Below are 22791 nucleotides of genomic sequence, written 5' to 3' on the forward strand. Positions count from 1 at the left end.
GCCTAAAGCTAGAAGAATGCACATTTTTTACTCTCCAAACACTTTGTTGACCTTCTTAATATGAATTAGTATTCCTCACATGTCAAGAGGAATCAAATACACCCCCTTGTGGTCATTCTATACTTCTAGTGGAAGCCGTCAAGAACAATGAGAAAGAAGGAAAAAGGCTGAGAAAAATATAATGTGTCATACCATCTTTTGATCAAGCACTGAACTGTTCGGTTGTATTTTAGCTGATTGTTATGTAATTGTACAACACTGCTTCTCCTTAGCATCGGATCGTCCGGTACATTAGCCTCCAAGACACCAAAAAACATACATTCGGTCCCTCATCATGTGATAGTTTGGTGCACACAACACTCTAGCCACCAGACCACCAGTTAGTACAAGTCAATAGTGCCTAGAAAACTTCAACGCCCTAATGCAGCATTTGTTCATCACATTGATCATCATCAATTCATCACCGCTAGATCAACAGGTCCAATGATCCAGTAGAATAAGTAGTAAGACTGAACCATCTGATCCAGTGATACAGTCGAACATATAGTAAGGCTAGACCAAGTAACCACTTGACATTCACAAAGATAGTCTGATGAGTACAATATACTGGCACATGGGCCATTCAGTGAAATCACCTTTTTCTAGACTGTCTAATTCAACCATCCTTTGTCCAAATGACTTCAAATTCGGTTTCATTGTCTCCCTTGCTCTTATAGCCTTCTAGTGACTGTGAAATGTGCATCCACTAACTTAACACCTCACTAGATCAAACTACTAACATAGCTGTTTTACAGCCCCCAATAGTATGGTCAAGAACTATAAACTAGCAAAACCTATCGACCGAAGTAAACTTCTCCCCCTTTTGTGATACCAAGCTCTAAAAAGGTCTTTTAAGCTTCTCCCAATTACATACTTGATTATCCCCCTTTGTAACTCAAAATTGGGGACCTCCTTTCACATGTGCCATTACACTACTAGAAATATCCACTTCTATGACGAACAACTTTCATCATTGAAGGAGCCAAATTCGTCATAATTTTAGTTTTATGACGAATATATGATGGAAAATGGTTCATCATAGAAGTCGCGCCATACTTGAACTTTTATGATGAATCTAGAAAATCATCATAGAAGTGGCTTATCTATGACGAAAAATTGACCATCATAGAAGTGTTTTCGCATGCATGGCAGGGGGCATCCATGCTGGTGGGTGCTTCTATTGGAGATGCTTTCCACATGTACATGCTATAGCCGGTTGCATTGGAGATGGTTCGGGTACGTGTCACCTTCTTATTGCACAACATGGCCATCTCTGGTTTTTCCACATATAAGGTTCTTACTGGACCATGTGTCGGGCCCCTGTTGTTTCACATGTTAGTTTTCTATTGGTACACGTGTCGTGTTGTGGTTGGGTCATGTGTCACTTCTTTATTGGACCATGTGTCGTATTTTTATTGGTCCATGTGGCTGTTTCTTATTCAACCATGTGTCTTGGTGCTGTCCATCCATGTTTTGTTTTTTGATTCGGTCACGTGGCTTGATGACTTCCTTCCAAGTGTCAGATTTTTATTAGCCCACGTGTTGTGCCATGACTATTTCATGTGTAATGCACTGGTTCATCCACGAGTTGTATTTTTATTTGATCATGTGGGCTACCCAGGTTCTACCACATGCTAAACAATCAATTCATCATAAAAGTAATTTGAGATCATCACTGCTGCATAGATTGACTACATAATTATTTGATGAATGTCTACATAATTATTTAGCATGACAATCAAACACAACAAATTACTGTTTACACATTAGCAGCAACCCACTAACAGTTTCACCACATCAAACCAGCACACGAGTACACACATCAAACCACAAATGTTCACTGCATCAAACCAACTGAGTTGATGATTGAGAGTTACCAGAAGAAGAGCTAAAGCATATGATATCCTCACGTAGTTCATTGTACTCCTCCTGTTGCTGTATCTTGAACTCCTCAAACTCCCTTTTAGTGTTTTCTGTCTTCCTCTTTAGTTCATCCACTTGTTCGATGAGGTTAGCGGAACTTTCCTATTTAGCAACAAGCTATTCGTAAAGCATTCTCTCCGCCGATGTCTCTAGTCTGGCGGAGCTTGTTGGGATACCAGCATTCTTAAAAAAGGATGTTGCCGCTGACTTAGGAGTGGCCCTGGCCCTAGGAGAGGCAAAGGACCTTGGAAACAACATCAGCACTAGTCATTGATTCGTGCCCATTAGCAACAGGTTCTGCTCGCATAGTTTTCATAGCTTCTTGTGAAATTCAAGCAGTAAACATTAGGTTACAGATAGTGAAAGAGGGCTTTAATTAGAAACCCAAGAGATTAGTTCAAAACAAGTAACACATGTTTTATATTGATATGGATTACATAAACACAATGCACAAGTACTAATATGGATTACATACTATGAAATTCAAGCAGTAAACATTAGGTTACAGATATGGATTACATAAGCACAATGCACAGGTACTATATTGATTAGTGCAAAATTGCAACTTCAAAATTAAATGATGATGCCAAATTGGCTCCTGCCACTATTGCTTCTATTAACAGTGCACATGAGTTTCTGTTTATACAAAGGCTAGAGTAACAATAAAATACAACCATCACTTACAAATGATTGCAGCTGTACAACATAGGAGCGAGATCCTATAGCCTGGTGATACTTCACTTTTGCACAGTTTTGCTTGTTCTTCTCAGATCCATGAGTCAACTCTCCTGGTCATAGTGACTTCACTCTCTTAGACTACCTTCCTCTAGGACTGATATTAGCGCTGCCTTTTGTCCTGCTGGCGGAGCCTCCTCTGTGGCTTCTTCAAACCAGACGCTGAAATTGGAGAAACAAATTTAAGCAGCAAGCATATACAAATTGCATTGCTATCCGGACAACAAAGCATTGCATTGCTATCTGCACCCTCGGCCCCTACCACACAAATTCAATGCAAGATAGAACAAGTACCTCAACTACAAGGGCCACTGGCTCATCTTGTAAATCTGAATATGATTCATCTGTATCACAAAATCCCTCAACTACCTCTCCTGATTCTTCCATCTTCTTATGATTCTTTGCGATTTGTGCCTCCCGCTCTCGTTCTAAAGCATTTAGTGGCTATTCATCTAGATTACAAAGGTATTTATTAACTAAAGCTTCTACCAAGTGTTAATATAATAGAGCAAGAGTTTGCAAATAAGCGTCTAACTAGCAACTGTAGTTTATATGGAAGTTAATAATCCAATAAAGCACATGTCATCTACACTCACTATAGGAAATATGTAACCCAATCGCTATCTACATATCCTAGGTTCAACCACTATAATACAACACACTATCATAAAAAGGAATTTGGGTATCTCTTCCTCCACGTACCCTGGCTATGCTTCGTCGTCGGCACTGCGATCTGTCATCATGGTCGCGGAACTGGTGCGGCCAGCGTTGACTCAGGGGTACCAGATCTGAATCCGGCTAGGGTTTAGATCTGGCTAGTCATGATAGGTGCCGAGGTAGGGGATCCGAATCCAGCCTATATAGTCATCGATAGGTGCTGAGGTAGGGGTACCAGATCTAGCTCCAACTAGGCTGACCTGCTATCGATGAATCAAAGGGGATCTAGCATCGGCTAGGGTTTAGAAAGGTGTGAGAGAGGGTGTGGTTTCACTTATATAAATCTGGTAGTCCACCGAGTGTCACGAAGGATCTCGGTAAATCAACATCACAACCAAGATCGCGTGATTAAGCAAATACACATCACATACACAAAGTTGTAGCGGAAATAATATTACAAATGCGTTCACAAATAATAGTACAAGTTTGGGTTTCAAAACTGATTAGTGAAAACAACATAGCTTTCAAACAATTACATTAATATAAGTTCCAAATACATTGCTAGCATAAGTGACACCCTCAGTCACTGAGCCCACCGGCGGTTAGCCACACACTTTAGCAGGCCGAGGACTTCACCTACAACATGGTGGGATAAACCCTGAGTACTCGAATGTACTTAGCTAGACTTACCCATCCAACTAAAATACCAAGACACCAAGGAGTATGCAGGGCTTTATAAGTAGAGCTAGTAGACATTATTTGCATAAAAAGCATAAGTTGTTCAATATCTCTTAAATTATGAATCACTAGTTATGAATCCTATCTCATACTAGATTAGCAACTATCCTATGCCAAACATGTTGGTACCATTAAGTCATCACAATAATAACCATATCCAGTTGAGTTCTTTCATAATCTCATAACCAACACTTCCATTAATTACTATGATGAAGTGTACTCCTATCAGTTCTCACTATCTAGGAGAGACGGTGATTCGAATTGATTCCTACCTAGTTAGGGAATTATTCCTAACACACACCCAGACATACCTGCGCTAAGGTAATCTTAGGTCACCTTTGGTACAACTCAAGTACAATAGCGGATAGGACCAGCGCCGCACCCTCAAAGATACAACCAATCTGCCAAGGGGGCTCAAGACTCTAAAGCCCCCTTGGGCTTACATCATTGGCTCTCCACACATCCTTGTTGCCTCCAAGGTGCGCACTTTAACTGCTCATGTCCTTGGCCTAAGTTGAGCTACTCGGCTTCATGGTCAGAACAACTTATTCGGCCAACTACGTGAGAGGCGTGCGTTCAGCATGACAAGATAAACCTCCAATGGCCAGTCCTTAAACGACACAGACGGAATCACTATGATACCACAACATAAGACTCCTCCTAGTCTCCATTTATTCAACAATACTTGGTTATGTTCCACGATAGCACAATATAGCCAACCGTGATCAAGTTATCACCTATAGCTCGCAAGTGATAGGAAATCACCCGACTTCTACTGGTCTAAGCATAGCTAAGCATGATAAGTGTTCCTGGACTTAAATAGGATTCATGGTAGATATTTCTGGTCAAGGAAAGGTAATATGCAGCAAGTGTTTCCAAACAACTCCTGTCACGTAATGCATCAATACAAATAACTTTAGGTGACATTAATAAAGTAGGGAGACTTATAATACTCTGGGGCTTGCCTATGATCCAACACTAGGTCAGTGTTTGTTAGATGACACTCGCTTGGTGATCATCTTCCATTCAGGCATGTACTCTAGGGGTCCTTCCAACTTCGGGATAGGTCCACCATACACCGTCTTCGGGTTTGGTTCCAACATCACATCCTTCACGTGGTTCATCTAGCATACCTAGATGAGATGTAAGATGCAAGTGCATGAATATGAAGAATGGTAATATGAGATGCATCACATAATAGCATTCAAGGCAAACATAAACCATGCAAGACATAGGCACCTAGAGTTATTTAACTAAACATCACACACCTATTATAGAGGGATAGCAAGCATATTAGGCATGACACACAAGTGAACTTAAGTTCAGATATTGCACACATGCATCGATCAAGAATTAACCAACATGTTTAGCCAAAACAAGAGCAACTAAAGCAATCACCTAACACATATATAGAAATCTGGACAGCAACACAGTAGTCATTTGTTTTAACCATAACTAGAGATCTAGACATTCAAAGAAGGTGATCCTAGACTTTCTGGAAAGCTAAAGAAATTTACTACAATATTGTTATTATCACCTAAAGCTTATTCCAAATCTAACTAGGTCAACCATGTCAATGTTTTAGATCTGCATAGAACTAGGATAGAAAAGTAGTTGTACTTTCAAAAATGTATAACTAGAGTTACAGACATCAAATAAGCATGAACCTTAACTTTATAGAAATCTTATTAAATTATATAAAACATGTTTATTATCATCACAAGGTGATTTCCACAATTAACAAGGCCAATCAATCACAATTGAGCACCTCTGCCCAGACTTGGATAGATTCTGTCTGCAAATTCTCAAGCTTATAACTGGAGCTCTACAACACCAACAGGGGTGATATTTAACAATTTCAAAAGCTCATGAAAATCACTACACTTATTATTTTATCTCCAAGACATGATTTAAAGCTTAGCTAAGTCAAAAAATGCAATCATTCAGATCTGTACAGAGAGCATGCAAAACCTGACAACGAAATTGTAAAATCTATAGCTCCTAAATTATCAGGCCTATGGTCATGAACATTTAACACAAGCTATATTGTGAAATTAGCTACAACTTTGGTATTTACTACAACCACAGGAAACATCATTTACACTACAAAAATAATTGCACAAGCAAAACTGCACATGTAGTCCACACAGCAGTGGTACAGAAAACTAATAGGACTTTAGAGAAGCATAACTAGAGTTCTATACCTCCAACAATCATGAACCATAACTTTTTGAAGAGCTTATGAAGTTACCTACAACCTTCTTATTCTCATCATAAGATGATTCTACAGTTAACAATGTCAATTAATCCAATAAATACATCTCTATCCAAAACATGGACAGAATATGACATACCACTTTAAATAGCTATAACTAGAGTTCTACATGTCCAATAAATGTGGTTCTAGACTTTTTAGAAATCTTACCAAATTCTAAACAAATTTGTTATAAACACCTAAAGCTAATTCTACTACAAAAAAATCCCCACAATACCAACAAGGCAACCCTGTCTGGGTTTGGGCAGAAACAAGAATTTTGAGCAACTATAACTAGAAATCTACTTAACCAAAATTATGCTCTTTAGCTTTTTGGAAAGCTTAAGAAAAGTACTACAACTTCTCTATTGTCATCAAGGCATGATTCATAACTTAACTGAGTCAATTAATTCAAACATGCTGGCCTATTTAGAATAGGAGCAAAGCAACACAGGGCATCTGCTATTTTTATAGATCTTAAACTATCAAGCCTAAACTCCTAACATTTTTACCAGACAACAAACATCACCTATGTAGCACTCCATAAAAATTTCACATTTATTTGAGCATAACACTGCAGTTATGAAAAGGACAAGACACAACTCGTATTAAAAACCTAACTGCACAAATTGATTTTACAGCAAAATTTTTAAACTAAAGCATGCCATCTTATAGATCTACTGCATAGATAATTTCACAAGGATTCCATAAAGTCCTTATTTTCTATTTTTAGATTTTTCTACAGTTAGCAATGCATTTTCCAAGTTTCAGCCAAAATAAAAGCATAAAGGAAAAATGACTTGCATTGGAGACCCTGAACTTCTCACTAATACAAACTCCCACAAATGGATCCTTCTTGGCACTATTCAATTGAGTCACGGGATTTGCAGTTGAACCCTTCACTTTCGTCGAATTGTCGCGCGAGGTCCCTGATGTGGTTTTGGAGAGGGGACGACCGGTGGGGTGGCCGGAACCCGGCCGGAGGAGGGTCAGCGGCGATGGAGAAGAGTAGCGTGAGCACCAGCAGGTCCACGAGCATCCAGGGGACTGCTCGGCTTGGCACAAGGTGGCCCTAGGTGGCCTAGCCATGTGCACAGATGGCCGCAGCGGGTGGCTGCACGGCGGTGGTGGAGCTACGATGGTGGAGAGGGTTGGGGAAAGGGCATTGCGAGCTCGGCACGGCACAACAAAGGTGGTGGCGCACACGGTAGGACGCGAGGGAGCCCAGAGGTAGGGAACGGCGGTGGCGGCCATGGCAAGCGTGGCTGTGCATAGCGTGAGCAGGCGCTAGAGCGAGAGAAAGGAGGGCACTCAACGTCCAAAACGAGCGAGCACAGCGCCGTGGCATGCATGCGTGCACGCGTGAGGCCACGCGGCGTGTTTCACCTACGCGAGGTTGGCCATGAATGCGAGCAAACACTGACAAGTCAATACCACTGTGAAAATATGACTGAAACTCCAATTTTCCCATCCTCTATCTCCCAATCAGGTGGTCCAGTGATTACGACACAAGAGGCTAAGATGTAGATCTTTGCGATGTGATCAATATTACTTTAAGGATCAAGAGCTAACTCGGACTATATTGGAAGATATGGAGCTCCAAAGGAGGCACCCCAAAACTGAATTCTGTAGTTCAGTTTCAGACCGACTGAAACCGCACAATTCTCCCCTCTCTACTCCCTAATCCAGCCAGTTTAAGCAAAAACCTCAGTAATACAAGTTGTAGATCTAAAGGAGTACTACAACTTCTATTAAAGGTTCATGAACATGTTCGGCCTGGTTTGGGAGATACAGAGCTCCAAATAAGCTAACCTAAAACTGAAAATTCAGTTCCCAGACTAAGTAAAATTTCAAGCTCCCAAAACAGCCATGGATTCCAACTTGAGGGCTTGGTTTGACTTGCTTACAAGTTGATCTAGCTCTTGGTCCAAAAACAAAGTTTGTTCTACTCCACTCAAGCTTCAACTTTTATTTAAGGTGCAACTCCATGCAAGCAATCTAAGGGATTGGTCAACACTGGTCAAAATAGCATCACGGTAAAACTTAAATTACCCTTTTTGATCTATTGGAGCATTTTTTGGCCACTTGCTCCACATGAACCCTTCATAACTTTTGTTCATGAGTGTAAGTAGAGTTGTTTGAGCAAGGTTGCAATGTTTGTTTGTCATCCATGTTCTCATTCACCTAATAAAGCAATTCAGACAAGGACATAATTTGTCATCTCATGTGACTTCTGGATTCCAAATTTCATGAAACCTTTTGACAGGTCAAGATGGATGCATGTTGATGTAATGTACATGAAATAAGCATGTTTAACATTACTCTTGCATATCTTAACAAGGGTCCACATGGAAGTAGGGTGTGTTGTCCAAGTTTAAGTTGGAGCTCACTCTTGTAGATTTGATCTTGACACCTTCATCACCACTTAACATGCCATGTTTGAGCTCAAACCCATTGCTTAATTGGTGACAAACACCTAGGGTGTTACAGCCCTCCCCCTTACAGGAATCTCACATTGAGATTTGGTGCGAAAGACTTTTAAGGGAAGAGAAGCATGGCATCCCTTTTCCAACATCAGTGATAGCATTGGGCTACTTAACTTTGGAGTATTAGAGAGGCTAATCTAGTCAAGACACTTTCTGATACTTGTTCTTTGTAGTAAGTTTTGTCTGAAGCATTTCCTTCGTTGGCTTTCATGAAGTATTGTTACTTTGGGATGAATCCAAGACAGCACAACACTTTGTTCACGGGATCCGGAGAGTACTACAGAGCATAAACTAATTACCCATAATCTCTATTTCCCTAGTGAATAAAGCATGGACCTTGTGAACTTTGCATTAGACTGCAAGCTTCTAAAAGCTACTCATTACAATGGTTCCATGTTCATTCACAAAGTTCAAAAAGCAGTTCTCTACCAAAGTAGCTTGAGTACAACCTTTCATAAGGGATGAGATTGCAGATCGGGTAAGCATTCTTTGTTGTTGTGAGAAACCAAGCAACCAACAAACAATGTCTGTGTCGGTCGTAACCGTTCAATCTCTCAGATGCCAACCAATAGAAAACTACATAATGTTCTATGGGTGCAGTTCTCTTTCTCTAATGATAACACTGTATTATCTGAGTCTACTGAGTGGGTGGTGAAGGTCATGGTTGACTCTATTGACTTAGCATTTTCGAAGATCATTATTTGAGGGAATTCTCATATCCAAGCGGCAACAGTTATCTGTGTTGAATTTGAAGCAACCTCGTGGGTTAAAAAACACATAGAACGTACCAAGGACAAGTCTGTCTTGGAAAACATTGCAGAAGAAGGATGTTAGCGAGGCCTGGAGGACAACGAAAGTTGCAAGTATACACCGACTGGAAAAACAGTATAGTACTAAGCAGGTTGAGCACAATTTGCCTTCATGGTCAGTGGCACAGTAAGTTAGGTTGACTTGCACTGTCACAAAATTAGCCTGGTTAGAATACTTTTGACATTGAGGCTTCCTTTCTACTATCAATCAACAACTCATAAGCAAAATCTGAAATCTATTGTTTGACACTTTTTGAGTTGTTTTCAATTCGCAAAAGCACAAATTGTCTTGTAGAACACCAGGACTGCTCAGGCATTATTGATATGAGAGGGCAAAAGCAAGACACAGAGGGTGCAAGGAGTCTTTCTAGGGCATCTAGAGTATTATCAATCATCACATTGCTGACATGACCTGAGCTACATACACAACCTACTAATATGAGGGATGCTAGTAGTCAACAGTGAAATCACAGATTATGTACCTCTTGGTAATCAGTTCATATCCTGCAAACAACTGCTCCATTATGCACAAATTTTGGTAGGCATTTAGATCCAAGAGTCCTTTAACTACTGACCAAAATTCAACTCAAACTGACACCATTTGACTATCCAAACAAATCATCTACCAAAACTGCTTTGTTTAGAAATTTTGGGACCGAACTATTAAAACATCTCTCAAGTCTGATACTTTACTCAACCAATCCTCAAACCAACTTAAGACATCAAAGTATCCTAAGCGAGGAATGAGCTCACCAAGTTTGGTGTGAATTCAACCATGTTTGAGCCACTAATCACTGGCTTAAAGATAATCGGTTTAGTGCCATAAAATCTTAACATATTTCCCATTCTTCTTTTCCTAGGATTTACACATTGGAAAGTGTGTTTTGCACTCTCTAATTCTCTTTATGACAGGGGTAGCTTTCTCGCTAAGGATGGAGGCTAGGGTTTTCCTCATATGCTTCCCAGGGAACAATTTCAACCGTTGATGTAGGCACTAGCTCGACGATACACAAGCATTGAACTAGTGGAATGTTCTTGCAGGGCACAATGCATACTTCACATGGAGGGGCAGTCCTACTAGATAAGGAAATGTCTCTAATTACCCTTCTGTGCTTTTTCTAATAGAGTCCTAAACAAATCCTTGGATAACACCATATACATAACGATGCTGACCAAGACTAGGGACATGCTTTCTCTAGCTCTTTACTTAGCTGATATAGCATCTTGCATTGATTGTGTGATTATCCATGATGGAATTGACTTGATGACATAGGGCTTGGAGAAGAAAGCAGTACTGGCATCGATGACTCTCTTTGCTGTTTCTTTGCTTAACATTGTTCTGTGAGATCTGGCCTTCATAGTTACCAAAGAGTCATTACCTAGCTAGAGATTAACCTTCCTACTGGTAACTAATCGGTTAGCTCTCAACACTAAAAAGGTTCCAAATCTTCACTCTTGACAATAAGAATTGTGGTTGAAGCATAAATAGATGGTCGCCATTGAAGTCAGTAGAAAGGGGTCACACCAAAGAGGGTCGGTTGATCATCTTGCACATAAAGATCAAGACTTGGACAGAAAGCTCATAAGCACTAGGTGACCGATTATAGGACATAATATCCTAGTCCATTTATCATTCGACTGATAACTTGTCCAACTTTTAAATATTGTGTAGCCTTCTGATCCAACGGGGATGAGATAAGTTGCTCACTAGATGACCGACGTCATTACAGGGACAGTCAAGTAGGGTCACTCATCTACCATCTCTTGTAGTCTGTTAATGTTCCTGTTAGGGACCTGTTCTTCAAAGGTTATCCTTTGGATGACTTCAGAAGGGAGTCCTATTGCATCAGGTTCAACATACAGATCTTCAGACATGATAAGGAGAGATAACCAAGGAGGAGCTCACATGAAAATAACACATTGGTGTAGTTCTGCAATGGATCATGACTAGGAACCTCGATACCAACACGTGCCGAGCAGCACAACCTTGTGTGCACGCCCACAAGAGGCTCTCGCTTTCGTCGTGGCGCCGTAGATCGCTAATCGTGGCACCATTACTGAATATACAACCCATAAGAATCTTCATGTGGCACAAATTTGGTTGCATAGGAGCAAGCACCATACGAAGGAGGGGTAGCAGTCAAAGGTAGTCACAAGGTTAGGAGTCAACAAGGAGGTGATTTGAAGATCAAAACACAGCGCAAGAGAACATAGCCTAATTGCCGAAGACAACTAAGCAGGGAACTCTTATTTAATTTCCATATACGCCTTGTGTTCTCCAAAGTGATTACCAGATAAAGATTAACATGAGATTTGGTCTTGTCGAGCAGCAACATGAGATCAAGACTGATAAACATCTAGAGACTTGGAAGAGCTGGAGACAAAACAAACGAGATTCAAGGGATAGAGCCAAGGCACTGATTAGGGATTTAGTTGATAAAGCAATGATAGGATCTGCGAGGATAAGGTTCCAAAGCATGATAGATAGGGATTAGCGTTGCACTAGATCATCAGTAGAAGAAGGATCAATGAGATCTAACAAGGATTTTTGAGTAGGGTCCTCCCACACAGGAGTGGGACAACCACGACACATGCACGCATTCAAGGGAACTAAGGTTGGGCCCAATGTCAAGCAAAGGCATGGATAAAAGTCTTTGTAGCGCAACGTTCAAGGGCTAGCAACCATGTGTACAGGCTTAGGCTCCTACGAGAGAACTTAATTGGAGACGACTACCATGCGATTATCAAAACTTGGACGTTGTTCCAGGATAGCGCTCTTCAACACTCATATGCTTACCGAGGGCAAAAAGGGTGACAACTACGACACTACCTAGATAACAAGCATCCACCTTACATCATGGTCTTAAGAAAGCAATTTGAAATGCTCAATCCAATTAGCTTAAGCGACTATTACTAAGCACAAAGCTCGTACATAACAAGCACTCACCTACAACAACACCACTACCCATATCATGCATAACATGGTGGTAAGGTACTGTTATCTTTTACTTCCTTTTTACTAAGTAGGTGGATATCTCTACAAAACAAGTTTTGCTTACATTTAGCAATTTAGTTTTCAAAGGGGTAAAGTTTTTGCTAACTACTAACTTGTCATCTACTTCCTTTGGAAGCAACATACAAGGCAAAGCTAATCACACACTATCCTCAAGCACAACTATTCAAGCGGCATGGAACAAGACATTTTGTCTAGCTTCACACAGCGAAGATAGTAACCTCACATGGATCACAAGTTACTTAGTATTAGAACAAAGTGAGGGAAGCATATTTATGCACAAGCACAATCATGATGCATGACTGTCCTATTTGGCCTCAAAAAATTGCCAGCCTAAGGTGGCAATCACGTTCTATATCAGTGGCATAACACGTACTCTGTCGACATATAGCTAGTCGTCAACTACATTCAATCTACACATTCGTGGTTAGCGTACCTGCAGAAAGATTCATTTTAGCACAACCCCACAATTATATATGTGGAAATGAAAGTCTGGGCTCTAGGTTGCAAGCTAAATACTTCCATATATATACCCGTATATATATATACTTCTGCATCAAAGCTACCCGATCATTAAATTTACTACCCACAATTAAATACGCACCATACACACATGGAAGCATGCATATACAGTCGTATCAAAGCTAGCTCTCCCCTTTGACTGCACGCACACATCTTGCGGTCATGCCACTCATCAACTTACCTTCTTACCTGGGCGTAGAGGTATAGTGATCCATACATTACCATTCAAGCGAATGGCATCCATACTATAGCACGCCATTTGGATGATGAAAGTAAAAATTGCAAGAAGTAACCCTGCTATATTTAGTGTTAGTTTACTTGTTGCCACCTAGTAGTCCTTAATTGGGCATAAAGGAGGATGTCGCTAGCATAGTCTTGCAAATTAGTTTTGACAAATTTGCCTGTAGCTAAAGTTTTAGCTAAAATAGGCTTTTTAAAACCAAAACTTTATTTTTAAAACTATGTATATGACAGTATTATGCTTAATCTTGCTCGGATGCCAGCTGTGATAGAACCACCCAATTTATATAAGATCAAGTATGGTTGTCCCCGCTAACACGTTGACAAGCGCATGCTTTCACTTATATAAACCCGGTAGTCCGCCGAGTGTCACCAAGGACCTCGGTAAATCAACATCACAACCAAGATCGTGTGATTAAGCAAATACACATCACATACACAGAGTTGCAGCGGAAATAATATTACAAATGTGTTCACAAATAATAGTATAAGTTTGGGTTTCAAAACCGATTAGTGAAAACAACATAGCTTTCAAACGATTACATTAATATAAGTTCCAAATACATTGCTAGCATAAGTGACAGCCTCAGACAAAGGCATATAGATGAGAAATAAATATAGAGTCATCGAGCCCACCGATGGTTAACCACCCACTTCAGCAGGCTGAGAACTTCACCTGTAACATGGTGGGATAAACCCTGAGTACTTGAATGTACTTAGCTAGACTTACCCGTCCAACTAAAATACTAAGACACCAAGGAATATGTAGGGCTTTATAAGTAGAGCTGGTAGACATTATTTGCATAAAAAGCATAAGTTGTTCAATATCTCTTAAATTATGAATCACCAGTTATTAATCCTATCTCATACTAGATTAGCAACTATCCTATGCCAAACATGTTGGTACGATTAAGTCATCACAATAATAACCATATCTAGTTGAGTTCTTTCACAACCTCATAACCAACACTTCCATTAATTACTATGATGAAGTGTACTCCTGTCAGTTCTCACTATCTGGGAGAGACGGCGATTCGAATTGATTCCTACCCAGCTAGGGAATTATTCCTAATACACACCCAGACATACATGTGCCAAGGTAGTCTTAGGTCACCTTTGGTACAACTCAAGTACAATCGCGGGTAGGACCAGCACTGCACCCTCAAAGATACAACTAATCTGCCAAGGGGGCTCGTGACTCTAACCCGCCCTTGGGCTTACGCCATTGGCTCTCCACACATCCTTATTGCCTCTAGGGTGCGCACTTTAACTACTTGTGTCCCCGGCTTCACGGTTGGAATGACTTATCCAGCCAACTATGTGAGAGGCGTGCGTTCAACATGTTAAGATAAACCTCCAACGGCCGGTCCTTAAACGACACAGACGGAATCACTATGATACCACAACATAAGACTCTACCCAGTCTCCATTTATTCAACAATACCCGGTTGTGTTCCACGATAGCACAATATAGCCAACCATGATCAAGTTATCACCTATAGCTCGCAGGTGACATAAAATCACTCGACTTCTATCGGTCTAAGCATAGCTAAGCATTCCTGGACTTAAATAGGATTCATGGTAGTTATTTCTGGTCAAGGAAAGGTAATATGCAGCAAGTGTTTCCAAACAACTCCTGTCACATAATGCATTAATACGAATAACTTATGTGACATTAATAAAGTAGGGAGACTTATAATGCTCCGGGGCTTGCCTGTGATCCAACACTAGGTCAGTGTTTGTTAGATGACACTCGCTTGGTGATCATCTCCCATTCAGGCATCTACTCTAGGGGTCCTTCCATCTTCGGGATAGGTCCACCATACACCGTCTTCGGGTTCGGTTCCAACATCATGTTCTTCATGTGGTTCATCTAGCGTACCTAGATGAGATGCAAGATGCAAGTGCATGAATATGAAGAATGGTAATATGAGATGCATCACATAATAGCATTCAAGGCAAACATAAGACCATGCAAGACATAGGTACCTAGAGTTATTTAACTAAACATCACACAACCTATTATAGAGGGATAGCAAGCATATTAGGCATGGCACACAAGTGAACTTAAGTTCAGATATTGCACACATGCATCGATCAAGAATTAACCAACGTGTTTAGCGAAAACAAGAGCAACTAAAGCAATCACCTAACACATGTATAGAAATCTGGACAGCAGCACAACAGTCATTTGTTTTAACCATAACTAGAGATCCAGAAATCCAAAGAAGGTGATCCTAGACTTTCTGGAAAGCTAATAAAATTTCCTACAACATTGTTATTATCACCAAAAGTTTATTCCAAAGCTAACCGGGTCAAACATGTCAATGTTTCAGATCTACACAGAACTAGGACAGAAAAGTAGTAGTACTTTCAAAAATGTATAACTGGAGTTACCCACATCAAACAAGCATGAACCTTAATTTTATAGAAAGATTATTAAATTATATAAAACATGTTTACTATCATCACAAGGTGATTCCTCAATTAATAAGGCCAATCAATCACAATTGAGCACCTCTGTCCAGACTTGGACAGATTCTGCCATGCAACTTCTCAAGCTTATAACTGGAGTTCTACAACACCAAAAGGGGTGATCTTTAACAATTTGGAAAGTTAATGAAAATCAATACACTTATTATTTTATATCCAAGACATGATTCAAAGCATAGCTAAGTCAAACAACACAATCATTCAGATCTATACAGAGAGCATGCAAAACCTGACAATGAACTTATAAAATCTATAGCTCCTAAATTATCAAGCCTATGGTCATGAAAATTTAACAGAAGCTAGATTATGAAATTCTCTACAACTTTGGTATTTACTACAACCATAGAAAACATCATTTACACCACAAAAATAATTGCACAAGAAAAACTACATATGCAGTCCACACAGCAGTGGTACAAAAAACTGATAGGACTTCAGAGAAGCATAACTGGAGTTCTAGACCCCCAACAATCATGAACCATAACTTTTTGAAGAGATTATGAAGTTACCTACAACTTTCTTATTCTCATCATAAGATGATTCTACAGTTAACAATGCCAATTAATCCAATAAATGCATCTCTGTCCAAAACATGGACAGAATATGACATGCCACTTTAAATAGCTATAACTTGAGTGCTACATGTCAATGTTTTCAGATCAGATGACTAATCGTGATTAGTCATCCTTATCGTAACCAGGTGCTCGATAAGGGCCCTCGATTAGTTTAGACCGATTAGAAAACTTATCGTCCAATAAGTTGTGACTAATCACGATTAGTCATTCGATCAGACTAGCTAAACGACTAGTTCGGGTGAGGGAGAATTTGGCCCAGCAAAAGAATTCGGCCCACCTTTAGCTGGCCCATTAGGGTAAAAAGAAGAGGAGTGAGTGAGTGACCTAGTGGGAGTTGCAGCCGCACGGCACATTTCCAGCTCCCGCTGCTCTATGACTCTCTCTCGCAGCTGACGGCGGCCTGCCTCTAGATCTCCCGTGTCCGTAGCTCTGTCTACGCCTCTGTCGGGCGTCCGTAGCTCCATCCGCGCCTCTGTCAGGCATCCGCAGCTCCATCCGTGCCTCTCGCCAGTGTCCGTAGCTCCACCCGCGCCTCTCGCCGGTGTCCGTAGCTCCATCCGTAGCTCCGCCCACAGCTCCATCCGCAGCTCCGCCCATAGCTCCATCCGTAGCTCCACCTACAGCTCCGCCCGTAGCTCTGTCCGTAGCTCCACCCATAGCTCCACCTTCGCTCGCTCCTGTCTCCTCCCCTGCTAGGACCTAGTAGCTCCACCCGCCTCTGAGGCTCCTTCCTCAATGCTTGGAGGATGGACACGGGAGGCCTCAAGCATCAAGATGAGCCACCAGTCCCACCACTCTACCTCCTCTGAAGGTTATTGTCTATGTCTACTACTCTGCTGCTGTGTATTGCCTGTTGCCACCAATTTGTGACACATTTGTGTGGTTGTGCTGCTCTGCAGAGGATGCTTGATGGTGTGCAGTTGTTGAGGTAATTCTACCTAAGAATGAAGCTGTCTCAGGAGGGGTTGCCTCAGCATCGTCAGCTGCTCCAACTGAAGCATCTCTGATAGCTCAAGCATTAGCTAAATTGCAGCCAAATCTTGCTGCCATGGCTGAAGATAAGAAGAGGAAGGCAAAATCATTAGATCCTGGATGGAAATATGGGTTTTGGCCAGACATAGGGAAGAAAAAGTTCATCTAATGTATTTTCTGCAAAAAGGTTGTCCCTTCAGGCATTAAAAGGTTCAAGCAACACCTTGTTGGAGGCTATTCTGATGCAGTGAAATGTGGTGAAGCACCTGAACTAGTTAGGCGTGAGATGAATGGTTACTTGGTCACAAGGTCAAGGACTCAGGTTTAGGTACATGTGGACACTGGGGTGGAGACAGAAATAGAAGAAGAAACTTATCAAGGTGGAGGTGGTGCTTCTGCTACTACTGAAAATGAACCAAATGCTGGGACAAAGTCAAAGCAAGTTCCAAGTTCTAGGACAAAATCAAAGCAAGCGAAAAAGATAGCTCAAGCATCAATCATGAACTTTGTGGTTTCTGCTCCACCAAAACCTCAAACACAAAAGCATTCCAAGTCAATGAGTTCTTTGCTTTGCAAGAGTCTAGAAGAAGTGGTTGTAGAAAGGCACAAGTCCAAGATGTCATAGCCACTCTTGAGTACTCCACAAAGAGCAAGGAAGCAAAGCAAATTGTAGATGACCATGTGGCTAATTTTTTTATGAGAATGTTATACCATTGAATGCTATTAACTCAAGAAGCTAGGAGATTATGCTTGAGTCCATTGGGCAATATGGTCCTGGGTATTGCTCACCTTCATACCATGAGATTAGGAATCCACAACTTGATAGGGCAATGAACAAGACAGAGGAGTTGAGAAAGAAGCATGAGGACACTTGGAAGGAATATGGCTGCACAATTATGTTAGATGGATGGACTGACACTAGCCACCGTCATCTCATCAACTTTCTTATGAATAGCCCAGCTGGAACATTCTTCTTAGGTTCAGTTGACTCTTCAAGTGAGATAGCTAATGCTTCTATGTTAGCAGACTTGTTAGAGAAACAAATTGACAAGGTTGGGAAGGAGTATGTGGTGCAAATTGTCATAGATAATGGATCAAACTACAAGGCTGCTGGAATAATTCTTATGGAGAGGATCCCAACTTTGTTTTGGACACCATGTGCTGCCCACTATTTGGATTTGATGATGGAGGACATTGGGAAGATACCTGAGTTTAGCTCTTGCATTAATTCAGCTAAGAAGGTGTGTAGGTTTCTCTACAAGCATGGGAGGATTCTAGATCTTATGCGAGATAAGATTGGTGGTGATCTTGTGAGGCCTGTTGTTACTCGCTTTGCTACTTCCTATCTCACATTAGCAAGCACGCATAAGAACAAATAGGGGCTGAGGAGTTTGTTTGTGAGTGAGGAATGGCATTCCAATAGCTTGTCAAAAAGTGGAGTACTATATAAAAGCAACACAACCCCTTCTCATTGTTATGAGGATAGCAGATGGTGTTGAAACACCAGTAGCTCCTGAGATAATGGCAGCAATGGATGTTGCAAAGAAGACCATCAAGGAAACTTTGTGAGACAAATCATCATTACTGAATGATGTAATGGAATGCTATGACAAGAGATGGGAGAACCAGATGGAGCAAAAACTATATGGAGCAGCCCTCTTCTTGAATCCTAGAAAGTACTTTGCCATAAAGGAAAAGGATAGGAGACAAGCTACAAAGCTAAGGTGCATGTTTAATGACATTATATGGAAGATGGTGCCTGATGAGAGTGAAGCGAGGAAAATAAGCAAGCAAGCTGATGATTATGACACGACTGAGGGTGAATGTTTCTCAAAGAGATTAGCAATAGTAGAGAGAAATAGCAAAAATCCTAGTAAGTAATGAGCAGTTTAGCAGCAGGCACTTTCTTTTAATTAAGCTATAATTCTCTATGTGATGATGAGCTACTGATTATATTATTGTTTTGCTTGTAATCTACAACTACAGTTCTATGGTGGGATGCTTTTGGTGGCCTTGCATTCGAGCTACAGAGTTTAGCAAAATGAATTGTAAGCCTCTGCTGTTCGGTGTCTGGTTGTGAGCGCAACTGGAGCGCTTTTGCTCATGTAAGTGCAATTTCCATGGCTGCAGGTGCATACTAATGCATTCTTATATGCTACAACCATCTAATGAATTTGCTCCTATTTTCTGTGGTTGCAGGTGCATACTAAAAAGAGGAACCATTTGGAGCACATTATGTTGAATAAGTTGGTATCTGTTAGCTACAACCGTAAGATGGCATTCAGGTTTTAGAAAATTCATGAGCTCGGTTCTAAAGGCAAGAAATCCAACCCATTGCTGCTAGAAGAGTTTCAATGGGAAAATAAGTGGGTAGACATCAACGGTGACCCAGTTCATGCATCTAATGGTAGTGATATGCTTTGGACACATGTTGATGAAGCTATTGGTGCAACCGACCAGCTTAGAGGCCTACAATTTGCCTAGGGCTGCTGCTGCTCGTGTGAGGAATACTGCCACCCTCACATATGGGAGGAATAACAAAAGGAAGTGTCCAAGTCCAAGGTCAGATGCACCAGCAACTAAAAGCAGTGATCATGAAGAAGAGGAAAACAGAGTTGCACCAGAACAACCACAAGGTGCAAGTGCAACAGATGAAGAAATGGAGGACCAGGGAGGGGAGGAAGACTTAGGCGGACCTGCAACAAATGATGGAAATGAAGACTTCCATGTGGACGCAGATTTACTTCTCTAGATGGTTGAATTGTTGGTTCTATGGATCAGTGGACTGGATGTTGTGTACTACTAGTTTACTTATGGCTGAATTGCTAGTTTACTTATGTTGTGTACTGCTGTGCACAGTGTGCACTATGCTAAACTACTGTTAGTTCCTATTTATTAAATTTATGTACTTGGTTAAGTTGTTTTCCTATGCTCTACTATATGCTACTCTTTACATTTTCTTTAGTCTTTATAGTTTTGTTTTTTTTGCTATTTTGCCTATTTAACTAATTATCTTGTTTCTTTGTAATTTTAGATTCAGAGTTTCAGACACAAGTCAGCAGCAACATTGGTCCGCAGTCGGCACTCACCATCAGGCATCAGCAAGCAGCAGTTACAGGTAAGTGGCCAAATCACAATGATAATGATTCATTGCAAACATGATTACATGCGAAACTATGCTTGGTTGCTTGCCTCTAACATTTACCTATTTATTATGGTCATGTTTACATATATTTACATCTACTAGGCCATCTAGGCACAAGGACGACTAAATGTCCAACTAGCCGATTAGACCGATTAGGACCAACTAATCGACCCTTATCGATGACTAATCGTGATTAGTCGTCTGATCGGTGGTCATACGACTAGCCTCAATAATACGATATGAAAACATTGCTACATGTCCAATAAATGTGGCTCTAGACTTTTTAGAAATCTTAGCAAATTCTAAACAACTTTGTTATAAACACCTAGAGCTAATTCTACTACTAAAAAGGCCCCACAGTACCAACAAGGCAACCCTGTCTGGGTTTGGGCAGAAACAGCCACATAATTTTAAGCAACTATAACTAGAAATCTACTTAACCAAAATTATGCTCTTTAGCTTTTTGGAAAGATTAAGAAAAGTACTACAACTTCTCTATTGTCATCAAGGCATGATTCATAACTTAACTAAGCCAAATAATTCAAACATGCAGGCCTACTCAGAATAGGAGCAAAGCAACACAGGGCATCTATTATTTTTTATTGATCTTAAACTATCAAGCCTAAACTCCTTACATTTTTACCAGACAACAAACATCACCTATGTAGCACTCCATAAAAATTTCACATTTATTTGAGCACAACACTGCAATTATGAAAAAGACAAAACACAACTAGTATTAAAAACCTAACTGCACAAATTGATTTTTACAGCAAAAAATTTAAACTAAAGCATGCCATCTTATAGATCTACTACATAGATAATTTCACAAGGATTCCATCGTCGAATTGTAGCGTGAGGTCCTTGACGTGGTTTTGGAGAGGGGACGGCCGGCGGGGAGGCCGGAACCTGGCCAGAGGAGGGCCGGCGGCGACAGAGAAGGGCAGCGCGAGCACCATCAGGTCCACGAGCATCTAGGGGATCACTCAGCTTGGCCTAAGGTGGCCCTAGGTGGCCTAGCCATGTGCACAGGCGGCCGCAACGGGCGGCCACACGGTGGCAGTGGAGCTACGATGGTGGAGAGGGTTGGGGAAAGGGCATTGCGAGCTCAACACAGGCACGACGAAGGTGGTGGCGCACGAGGTAGGACACGAGGGAGCCCGGAGGCAGGGAATGGTGGTGGCGGCCATGGCAAGCATGGCTGTGCATTGCGCAAGCAGGCGCTAGAGCGAGAGAATGAGAGAGCAAGAGAGAAAGGAGGGCACTCGGCGTCCAAAACGAGCGAGCACGGCGCCGTGGCATGCATGTGTGCGTGCGTGAGGCCATGCGACGTGTTTCACCTATGCGTGGTTGGCCATGAATGCAAGCAAACACTGACAAGCCAATACCACCACGAAAATACGACTGAAACTCCAATTTTCCCATCCTCTATCTCCCGATCAGGTGGTCCAGTGATTACGATGCAAGAGGCAAAGTTGTAGATCTTTGCGATGTGATCAATATTAATTTAAGGATCAAGAGCTAACTCGGACTATATTGGACGATACAGAGCTCCAAAGGACGGCACCCCAAAACTGAATTATGCAGTTCAGTTTCAGACCGACTGAAACCGCACAATTCTCCCCTCTCTACTCCCCAATCCAGCCAGTTTAAGCAAAAACCTTAGTAATACAAGTTGTAGATCTAAAGGAGTACTACAACTTCTATTAAAGGTTCATGAACAGGTTCAGCCTGGTTTGGGAGATATAGAGCTCCAAATAAGCTAACCTGAAACTGAAAATTCAGTTCCCAGACTAAGTAAAATTTCAAGCTCCCAAAATAGCCAGTGGATTCCAACTTGAGGGCTTGGTTTGACTTGCTTACAAGCTGATCTAGCTCTTGGTCCAAAAACAAAGTTTGTTCTACTCCACTCAAACTTCAACTTTTATTCAAGGTACAACTCCATGCAAGCAATTTAAGGGATTGGTCAACACTGGTCAAAATAGCATCACGGTAAAACTTAAATTACCCTTTTTGATCTATTGGAGCATTTTTTGGCCACTTGCTCAACATGAACCCTTCATAACTTTTGTTCATGAGTGTAAGTAGAGTTGTTTGAGCAAGGTTACAATGTTTGTTTGTCATCACATGTTCTCATTCACCTATTAAAGCAATTCAAACAAGGACATAACTTGTCATCTCATGTGACTT

At 41.1% G+C, this 22791-nt stretch overlaps 1 pseudogene; it reads left to right on the top strand.

Moving 5' to 3' along the window:
* LOC136498355 (uncharacterized) overlaps positions 1-22208 on the top strand; it is a 31578-nt pseudogene extending 9370 nt beyond the window's left edge.
* Positions 22209-22791: the final 583 nt, after the last annotated feature.

This window comes from Miscanthus floridulus, chromosome 12, assembly GCF_019320115.1.
Source record: "Miscanthus floridulus cultivar M001 chromosome 12, ASM1932011v1, whole genome shotgun sequence".
In the NCBI taxonomy this organism is placed as follows: Eukaryota; Viridiplantae; Streptophyta; class Magnoliopsida; order Poales; family Poaceae; genus Miscanthus; species Miscanthus floridulus.